General features: G+C 52.4%; 1 long non-coding RNA gene across 1 annotated transcript; it reads left to right on the forward strand.

Moving 5' to 3' along the window:
- Window positions 1–3,027: 3,027 nt before the first annotated feature.
- LOC144376064 (uncharacterized) lies at window positions 3,028–9,923 on the forward strand. Its single transcript, XR_013436106.1, has 2 exons — window positions 3,028–4,772; window positions 8,680–9,923. It is a non-coding gene; the product is annotated as an uncharacterized LOC144376064 (long non-coding RNA).
- The last annotated feature ends 414 nt before the right edge of the window (window positions 9,924–10,337 follow it).

Consider the following 10,337-nt stretch of genomic DNA (forward strand, 5'->3'; position numbering starts at 1 on the left):
GCGAGCAAGCGCTAGAGAAAAATAAAGCAGGGAAGTGGAATGGGAGGGGGGAAGTTTGATTTAAGCAGTGTGATCAGGGAGGAGCCAAGTGACAAGGGGGCATTCGAGCAAAGAGGAAGCAGATGAGCCACATAGAAATCAGAGGGGAAGCTGGGTGCAGTGGCCCATGCCCTGTAATCCCCGCAGCTTGGGAGGCTGAGGCAGGAGGATCTCAAGTTCAAAGGCAGCCTCAGCTACTTGGTGAGGCCCTGAGCAACTTAGTGAGACACGGTCTTGAAATTAAAAATAAAAGGGTGCTGAGGGTGTGGGTCAGTGGCTAAGCGCCCCTCGGTTTAATTCCTAGTACAAAAAAAAAAAAAATTCCCTTGAGCCCAGGATGAGCCTGAGAAATATGGCAAGACCCTTCCCCTACTTTTGTGTTAGGTACTGGCAATTGAATCCTGGACCTTAAGTATGGTGGGCAAGCACCCTACCACTGAGCCACATCAAGAGCCATTGAGACCCCATCTTAAAAAAGATCAGAGGGGAAGAGCATGCAGGCAGAGGGAATGACGGCAAAAAGAGAGGGACATGGGACACGGCTAGATCATGGGACTCGGCTTTGTGTGTATGTGTGTATGTGTGTGTGTGTGTGTGTTGGGGGGCTGTTTGTGCATGTGGCACTGGGAATTCCAGCCTGAGTCACTGGGATTACAGGGGTGCACCCACCACACCTGGCTGGACCTTGTATATTTTACCACTAGATTTATTGTCCTTGCCAAACTTGGCTGTGGTCACTCACTATGAAGCTTCTAGAAGTGGGACGGTGGGGTGCTGGGTCCCCCACTTCTCATGTTCTCTCCCTGAAGGCCCAGGCCCTCCACCTTGGCTCCCTGGCTCCATTCTGGGGAGTGAGGCTGAAGGTGGCGCCAAGTCCGGCGGCCGTATTTTCCCAGTCCACACTCGGAGCAGGCCTAAGATGAACTCAAGGTTAGCTGCAGGATGAGAGGTTAGGAGGGAGATGCAATCGGGATGCAGAGATACTGACATTTCACAGGTCCTCCAATTATTTATGGAAGCAACAGAATAATCCAACTGGGGCCCAGCGGCTGTAGTTGTTGATCTCTGCCATTTCCCTCTTTAGGGCAAACCGTATACAGAGTGCATCTCTATTTCAGCAAAAAGTTCAAAATAGGAACCTGACTTGGTGCACACCCATCATCCCTCCCAGTAGCAGAGTCCTTCTTGTAAGTGACTCAGGGCCTGGGGACTTCCCCTTCCACACCCTCCTCCCTCTCAACCCAAGGGTGTCTGCCTTGTCCAACAAGATCCTCAGAGCCTCCAGGGAGGGAAGAGGGGAGCTCCCAGGCTTCCCATCAGCAGGCCCATGACCATGGCAACCAGATTTAACAGATCAGGATGGACAGACTGTGCCGGGAAGCCTGCAGTTGTACTTAGAGAACCAGGGAGGCCTGGGCTTTCCTGGAAAATAGAATCAAGTAGCCAAATACCCTCTAAGAGACCAGACATCCTAGAGGGGTAGAGGAATCATTTGCTGATTCATTCATACCCTTTTTTTCAAAAATATTTCTTGAACCAGGCGCGGTAGTGCACGCCTGTAATCCCAGCGACTTGGGAGGCTGAGGCAGGAGGAACGTGTGTTCAAAGCCAGCCTCAGTAACCGTGAGGCACTAAGCAACTCAGTGAGACCCTGTCTCTAAATAAGATACAAGATAGGGCTGGGGATGTGGCCCAGTGGTCAAGTGACCCTGAGTTCAATCACCAGTACCACCCCCACACCCCAAAAAAAATCAGAAAAAAAGAAAAAATATATTTCTTGAACACCTACTATATTCCAGGTGCTAGGAAGGGCTACTCTGGGAGCACTTTTTAGTTGGCTAGGGAGGTAGACAAGTGCACAGGCAAGAACATGGTGCCTCTGGTGAAGTCAGGAGAGCCATCCATCCTGGGCCAGGGAGAGGACCAGGGAAAGTGGTGTATATGTTGTGATGTCAGGGGAGGAGTCCATGAGAAATGGCTTATAGCTGAGATCCTCAGGATAAATAGGAGTTAGGTGAGAAGGAAAATGGTGTTGAGGAGAACCAGAGCTTGTGCAAAGGTCCTGAGGTGGGAGAGGAGATATAAAAGGCAGACAGTAAAGGGTCTTTTGAGTTTCATCCCTAGAGGTTGTGGGGAGCCACAATTTTTTTTTTTTTGGTATTATTGATGCTTCGGTATTATTAACACAAATACGTGTGCAAACACACACACACACACACACTTTGATGACTCTCCGGCTGCCTTGGAGAGAACACAGCCCAGACTGACCCAGTCCCCAGGGTGTTGTGGGGATAATGACAAGCTCTCTGTACCCCACCGCAAGCAGCAGGCTTCAGGATCAGGTTCAAGGACTGCTATACTGGGCTCTGGTGGGTGAGGCCTCCATCCCACCTCTGCCTACACTGAACCAGCCTGTCTCTAGGATGAGGAGTTCATTTGTATCTCCAAGGTGGCAAGGGCCTCCTCCCCGAGCCAGGGTGCCCAAGATAACAGGGCAGCCTGGGAGCTGTTTATGAAAAGGCTGCGGAGCGGGTGGGCAGGCCCTGGGGAATCATGACTGCTACCCCAGATAGCAACTGGGGCGGGGAAGGCTGTCTAAATTACAGCTCCTAGAATAGAGGGGCCCAGAGGGTGTGGCGGGGCGTCCTCCCAAGGAAGCCCTGGCGGCCTGCCAGGCTCCTCCAGGCTCCAGGCCCTGCCGCAGGCCGAGGCTGGGTGACCACATGATAGGCGGGGCGGTGGGGGATCCATTCCCTCTTGGCCACAGCAGCCCTGCTGCTCTGAGGGGGAACCAAGCAGTGGCCGTGAGCTCCTCGGGGTTAGGGGAGCCCAGCCTGGGGTGACCTTCTAGAAGGGGTGAGGGTAGCAGGAGAGAGTAGGGACAGGATGCTGGGGGAATGACATCTGGCCTGCCCCTGGGGGAGACGCTTCATCACAGGTCCCTGTGGATACTTCATACATAAAAAAAAGTGTGAGATACTCTAAAAATATCAGGAGTGACAGGCTAAGGGCAGCCATGTGTCAGGCTGCTCTGACAGTGACACACACTGCCTTGGTTCACCGCTCAGCCCCACATGTGTCACTATCCTCATTTTACAGATGTGGAAACTGAGGCCCCAGAGGTCCAGAGCCTGCCACGGAGAGCTGGGGAGTGGCCAACATGACCTCAGGTCATGCCGGCCCACAGTCATCTGTTTGGAGTCTTTTCTGGGTCTCAGTTGCTCATCTGTCGGGTGGGATCACAGTCTCTTGCCCTGTTCTGGATGGATTTCTACAGCTGTAGTCAGAACCACATGGCACAGTGGTAGGATGTGCTGGGAAAAGCATCAAGTCCATGGCCTAGCTAAGTACACTGTGTGACATACCCCTGTCCTTCCTTCTGTTCTCCTTTTTGGGATTGAGCCCAAGGGCATTTTACCACTGAGCCACATCCCCAGGGTCTCACTAAGTTGTGGAGGTTGGCCTTGAACTTGCAATCCTCCTGCCTCAGCCTCCCGAATTACCGGGCACCACTGCTCCTGCCCCGTTCTTCATTCAGTTTTCCTAGAAGAGGTGGCTCAGAGCAAGGCACAGCTGCTTTCCTTCTCTCTGAGGATTTTCTGCCTTGAAACCATCTTGGCAACTGTTTGTAGCCAAAGCTACTAGTTTTCAGCTGAGGCTGGGGAACCCCACTCCTCCCCAGGTTCCCAGCATCAGTTCTCTCTTTGGCTGGAGGCTCCAGACAGACACAGCCTCAGCTCTAGATGACCTTGACCTCAGGCTGCTGCTGGTCTCTGAACCTCCTGCTCTCCCACATGTATTACTTAATGTCAGGCAAGATCTTCTAATATGCCCCAGGGGATGTACTGCAATGAACCCCAGAGTCTGGAATTTGCTGATTCATCTGGGAAGCCAAGGACAGGTGAAGGGCACCCAGTCTGGGGACAGGAGGAGACAACCTGGCCTGCAGTTTCATGGGCACTCTGATCCTGAGGACAGACTCCTCTCTGCCTCTCTAGGTTCTGACCTTGCTGTCTGCGGTGACTAAGCGCCAGGCAGGGAGCTGGGAGCCACACCCTCCACCTGCTCCTGCCAGTCCCTGTGGGGCTCCCTTTCCAAGGCCAGGCCTTCTCTCCCCCCTCATTGGTCACCTCATTGGTCACCTCAAGGAGCTGTTTCAACCTGGCACCTGGCACCTTGGGGTGTTATTCATAATTGCATTGTTACAACTGCCCGCAGCATGGTAAAACTGTCCCGGGACTCTGCCAAGCTAGAGACCACGCTCCTGCCCAAGGCGAATGCCCCCTCCTCCCAGGAAGGAGAATCGCTCCGTCCCTCCATGTCTGCCTCTGTGTCCAGTGCTGCCCTGGGCCCTCGGGGAGCTCACATTCAATGGGAGACGCCAGAAACAAGGAAATTCACAGATGCCAGATGATGATGTGTCCCTTGGAGAACACGAGGCATGAGGGGGACATTCCCTTCTCACCAACGCCCTGTGAGAGAACACTTGGTGACCAGGTGTTGAATGCCATGAGGGCAAACAGCAAGGGATCCAGTCGTGCAGGAAAGCAGGGACTCAGGTGTGTCCTGATGGTGGTGTGTTCCGGAGCAGTGGGGACTCGGTGTGTGGCCAGAGCCGGAAGCCCGTGGAGTTACTGGCTGGACAGAGTTGTGACTCAGGCAGAAGCAGGTTGAGGGATGGAAGTTTCCACCGTGAAGATCCTCCTCAGCTCCAACCCACGTGCCTCAAGCCGGTTAGTTCTTTAAGCTGGGATAAAGCTCAGCCCCAATCTGCTGTTCCCAGGCTCCTCTCAAGGGAGAGTGGCCAGGCTCCCCCTGCAAGGCTGTGTCACCTGGATTCCTTTCCGCCCTGCTCTGCTCCCCTCCCCAATCCTTCTGCTCCCCTGCATGCCCAGCCAAGAGACCACTCATCTGTTCACCCACCTCGCTTTACCCTCGCTTGGCAGTTGCCATAATGTCATTATCACTTCCTTTTACATCTCTCTCCAGCTAAACTGAGAGCCATCAGAGGGTGGGGACTAGGACTAGCTTAAAACTTCTTGGAGTTTAATGCACTGGGTACCCTGAGGTCTTAATAAATATGCTGAAGTTGATTGGGATGGTGGATGCTCACCAGAGGCCACCTCTCTTCTTGGGGACCCATGACCACAAGCTGCCTTCTTCCTGTAACAGCCTTTCATGGGCTTGTGGCTATAGAGCAGGACTGGTGGGCATCGCAAGTGCTGGGAAGTCCAGGGTTCACATAAAAAGAGTTGAGCAGGAGATGCCCATTTCTCTTTTCTGTCCTTGAATTTGACCTGGTGAATACTAAATTCATATCACCTCTAGAACATCACCTAAGAGGTGAGTCTGTGATCTTACTACCCCTGGGTTCCAAGGAGGGCTTCAATAAGGCAGCGGGAGAGGAAGCTTAGTGAGGACCTTCTGCCCACACCACCCCACTCCACATCAACAAGAGGAGGAACTCTGCTTTCATTATTCACTTCTGTGTGCCCAGATACGGTTCCACAACACGCACACCTACAGGGCTTGCAAAACACTGGTGTAGCTGAACGTGTTGGAAACTCTGGTTCTAGACTGCTATGAATTTGACCAGGTTTGGCCTGGTCAATCTCCTTATCTAGAAATAAGGACATCTGGAAATACCTTCCACACCCCAGCATGATAGCTGGCTGGAGACTGAACCCAGGGCCTTCTGCATGCAAGGCAAGCTCTCTAACTGAGCTGTATCCCCAGCCCCACTGGCAAATTCTTCAAACCAGTTTCCCCACTTTAATGATTGCAGTCTGGGTGATTCTGATCCAGGTGGTCCATAGACCAAGTCATGGTAAACTTTACTTTGGGAAAATCCCTAGAAGAGAACATTTGATTTCTGGAAGGACATATATAAGAAAGGAATAAAAGTGGTTCCTCTGGGGAGGGGGGTTGAGGGTGGGGGGCGAGAGGAAGATTTCATTTTCACTGAATTTCACTGAATTCTTTGTACCTTTTGAAATTTGTACCACATGTTTGCATGATTGTTAGTTTATTTCAGAAATGAATTTAAAACATTTAGAGTCGTGTTCAAAGACAAAGCAAATACCCAACACCCGAGTATGACGGCCTGCTGTGATCTCCCTGCACAGGTGGAAACTGAAGCAGTCAGAAGCTGGAGAGCACATTTCCGAGGAAGTGTGTCCACTGCCACCTGACCAAGTCACTCAGGGTCATCCTGAGAGCCAAGGAGAAGGGGTCCAGGGAGCTGACCAACTGACCTCTCTCTCACATGTGGCACCCAAGCTGGGTGAAGGGAGCAAGAGCTGCTCAAGATGGCAGAGAGGTTAAAACTAAACAAACCCACAAATCCACCCAGCAGCACCCAGGGAGGTGCCCGAGTTAGAACACTGGCAGCTCATCTTAAAAAAAAAACTGCCTGGAGAGATTGTACTGATCTGTGTATTCAGCTGCCCCCTCCCACATACTGTCAGTGCCTCCAAGGCAGAGAGATAGTATCTTGTTCATCCTGTGTGTCCAAGGGCCAGTGCCCAGCCCAGTTTAAGACCTGGATGTAAATGTCTGAGGAAGGAGGGCTTTTCATAGTTCTATGCCAGGCCTCTGTGTTACTGCCGCAGCCACTGCGCCCAACAACTAGCAGCTGGCCCCTTACAAACTGATCTCTTTTGTCTCGCAAACATCTGGCAATCCCATAAAGCAGGTTTTGCCATTACTGCTATTATCTCCATTGAACAAATGAGGAAAGTGATATTGCATCTACCATTTCTTATTTTGTGGTGTGTATGTGGCCGAATCATGACATTTCTTTAGGTTTGTCACTGGAAAAATGGGAGCCATGGTTTCTGATACATCCACAAGCCAGGCAACAAGGAAGAATCAGGATTCCCAGAGGCCACATGTTCTGAAGCACCCAAGGAGGGCTAGCTTCTGTTCTGAGATTTTGTTGTTGTTGTTGTTCTGGGGATTGAAGCAGGGGTACTTTACCACTGAACCACATCTCCAGCTCTTTTTTTTTTTTTTTTTTTTAATTTTAAGACAAGACCTTGCTAAGTTGCTGAAGCTGGCTTTGAATTTGTGATCCTCAGACCTCAGCCTCCCAACTCACTAAGATTACAGTTCACAGCACGTGGCTGGTCTATGATATTTCTGCTGCCCCACAAGCCTCAGGAACTGGGAGTCACCATCCCATTCTGGATGTACAGGTTCTATCTTTGATCAAGTTGATAAACCTGCTCATTTTTTTCTTTTTCTTTTTCTTTTCCTTTTTTTTTTTTTTTTTCTGTACACAGGATTGAGATTGAACCCAGGGGCACTTAACCACTGAGCCACATCCCCATTCCTTTGTATTTTCTGAGACAGGGTCTCACTAAATTGCTTAGGGCCTTGCTAAATTGCTGAGGCTGGCTTTGAATTTGAATCCTCCTGCCTCACCTCAGTCTCCTGAGTCCCTGGAATTACAGGGATGCATCACCATGTCACTTTTCTCATCTTTCTTTTGGTCATCATTAGGAGTTTGTTGGCTGAGAGGGGACAGGCAAAAAGACCTTTATATTTCAATAACAACCTTTTTGACTACCTACTAAATGCACAGTTGTTGGGGAGGCAAATATAATTAGTTAACTTCTTATGACAGGCTGTTGCCGGCAGATAAAGTATGTGAATGTGAACCTTGGAATATTAGTGCTGGAAGGCAGGTTTAATTTTTGTAGTTGTAGATGGACAGAATGCCTTTATTTTATTTATTTTTATGTGGTGCTGAGGATTGAACCCAGTGCCTCACGCATGCTAGGCAAGCACTTTGCCAATAAGCTACAGCCCCAGCCCCTAATCCTTAAATAGATGGGAAAACCGAGGTCCAGAGTGGGAAGGGACTTGCTCAAGTTACACAAACGGAAACACTTGAGTCGTTTGTAATTCTATTTATTAATGAGAAAGCCGGAGTATTAGTCCTTAGCCTTTAATCCTGATGGATTGAAGCAGAGAAACTAAAGCCAAAATCCCGCGATAGACAAGGCAGGCCCGGTGGTGCACACCTGTAGTTCCAGCACCTCAGGAGGTTGAGGCAGGAGGATCACAAGTTCCAAGTCAGCCTCAACAACTTAATGAGAGGCCCTGTCTCTAAATAAAGTACTAAAAACGCTGGAGATGTGGCTCAGTGGTTAGCACCCCTGGGTGCAAATCCTAGTACCCACGGTAAACTATGGCCCAGCTAGAACCAGAGCCCACATTTTTTTTTCACCCAGTCCTGTGCCCTGAGGGCTGTGTGGAGAAGTCATGAGGGGAGGGTGGAGTCATCCCTCAAAAGGAAGCACAGAGCCCGGAACGCGAACCCAAACCTTTGTGGTCTCTCCCCTAGAGTTTGGAGATCCCTGAAGCCCCCCTTTCCCTCTCCAGAGGCTGCAGCTAGAAAGAGGGAGATGAGCCTGTCAAATTGTGATCCCAGAAACAGGGCCTTCCAGGGCCTGGCAGTGCACGGGTGGGGATTCTCTCCTTTCTGCTAGGTTGCTGTCCCCGCCGCAGTGCCATCGGGGATTTGGGGCGCCTTCCCCACCTCGCGCACAGGCTGGCGCGGCTTTAGGGATGGAGAAAGAGGGGCAGGTTGTCTGCCCGGCCCTTCCTGAAAACAGATCTCTTCTCCTCCCCCAGGACCAAAGAGATGTCTGGACACGCATCCGACGAGCTGGTCTTGGAGCTCAGAGCTCCGCAGCCCCGACGCGGGGGCGACGCGGGGACCTCTGCGCTGCGAGTGCCGGGCGGCGTGTCGCGCGGGCTCGGGTTGCCATGGCAGCCCCTCCAGGCGCGGCTCTGGCACACCCGGCACCCGGCCTCGCACCGGCCCCGGCGCCCGCCGGGCGTTCCCGGGCTTCCTTGTTTGTGGGCCAGCGAGCGCGGAGCCGGACACGTCCGGGAAGGACGAGTGGGTCGGCGGCTGGGACTCGGCGCCCCGCAGGCAGCGGTCCCCGCCCAGCTCCGGCCACGCCTCGGCAGGCGCCACGTCCCGGTCCCGGCTCTGGCGCGCCCTGGGCCCGACGCCCTCCCAGGGCTCGGGGACGTGTGTGGCGGACGGAGAGCCCCGAGCCCCGCGAGCTCCGCTGTGGCCCCCTCCCGCCAGGTCCGGGGCGTCCCCGAGCGTCGACCGCAGCTCGCGGTGGGAGGGCGCGATGTCTTTCACCAACGACCCCCTTGACACTCGCTCCCCCGAGGGTTGGCAACTGGGGGGCCCTAAGCCAGCGGGGAAAGGGGCTGCGACAATTTCAGCGGGGGGGGGGGGGCTCCGCTGCCCCGGGTTGGGTCTCCAGCGTTCCTAGGCCTGGGGCCAACAACCCCCTGTCCCTTAGGGCTAATTGTGGCATCCGATGGGGAAGCCGTGTCCTGAGCCTAGGGATCAACCCTTCCGTTTCCACTGAGGAGGATGCTAAGGTCCCTAGAGGGGGCTGATTTTTGAGGCCCCACCGTTAGTTATGGCCCTGCCAGGACTGGAATTTGCCACCCCCCCCCCACTTTTGACACCCAGCCCCGGGCCCTTTTTCCAACACTCCACTACCCACCTCAAATTAAATCAAATCTACCCTTAGGCTAAGGACACCCAGAGTTTTTGCCAAGAGTGGTTTGGCTCAATTAGGAAAATGCCAGAAAAATGAAAGGTTTCTAATAAAAGACGTCTCCACCAGCCCGGGGTGTAATGAAGCTCATCCACTGGGTCCACACATCACCTGCACAACCTTGCCTGACATCCTGCTCCAGATTCCCCTCACCGCCGGCCACATAGACACCAGGGCATTTTCTTTTCTGGCATTTGGAAGGGACAGAAATGCCCAAAGACCTGGTTTGACTTCACTTCTCTTGGACCCTTCTGTATTCCTGTTTCTAAAATTGCTCACGGTAGTGCTTGGAAGGCTCCTGTGGTTTCCTGTATGGAGATTCCCTGTCTCCACAGGATCCAGTCCTGAGAGTCACCCATCAGTGCCACGTTAGCCTAGGATCTTTCAGGTGGCTGTGTAAGGGGTCAGGGCTGTCTACAACAGGCTCACCCTCTACACTCATGAAACTTTTTCTTTCTTTATTTTAGTTTATTTATTTATTATACCGGGGATTGAACTCAGAGGTGCATAATCACTGAGCCACATCCCTAGCCCCTGCTTTTTTTTTTTTTTTTTTTTTTTTGAGATAGGGTCTTGAGAAAGTTGCTTAGGGCCTTCCTAAGTTGCTGAGGCTGGCTTTGAACTTGAAATCCTCCTGCTTCAGCTTCCCAAATTGCTGGGATTACAGGGGTGCACCACTGGGCTCGTCTTTTTTTTTCCTCT

This window comes from Ictidomys tridecemlineatus, chromosome 3 (assembly GCF_052094955.1).
Source record: "Ictidomys tridecemlineatus isolate mIctTri1 chromosome 3, mIctTri1.hap1, whole genome shotgun sequence".
NCBI lineage: Eukaryota > Metazoa > Chordata > Mammalia > Rodentia > Sciuridae > Ictidomys > Ictidomys tridecemlineatus.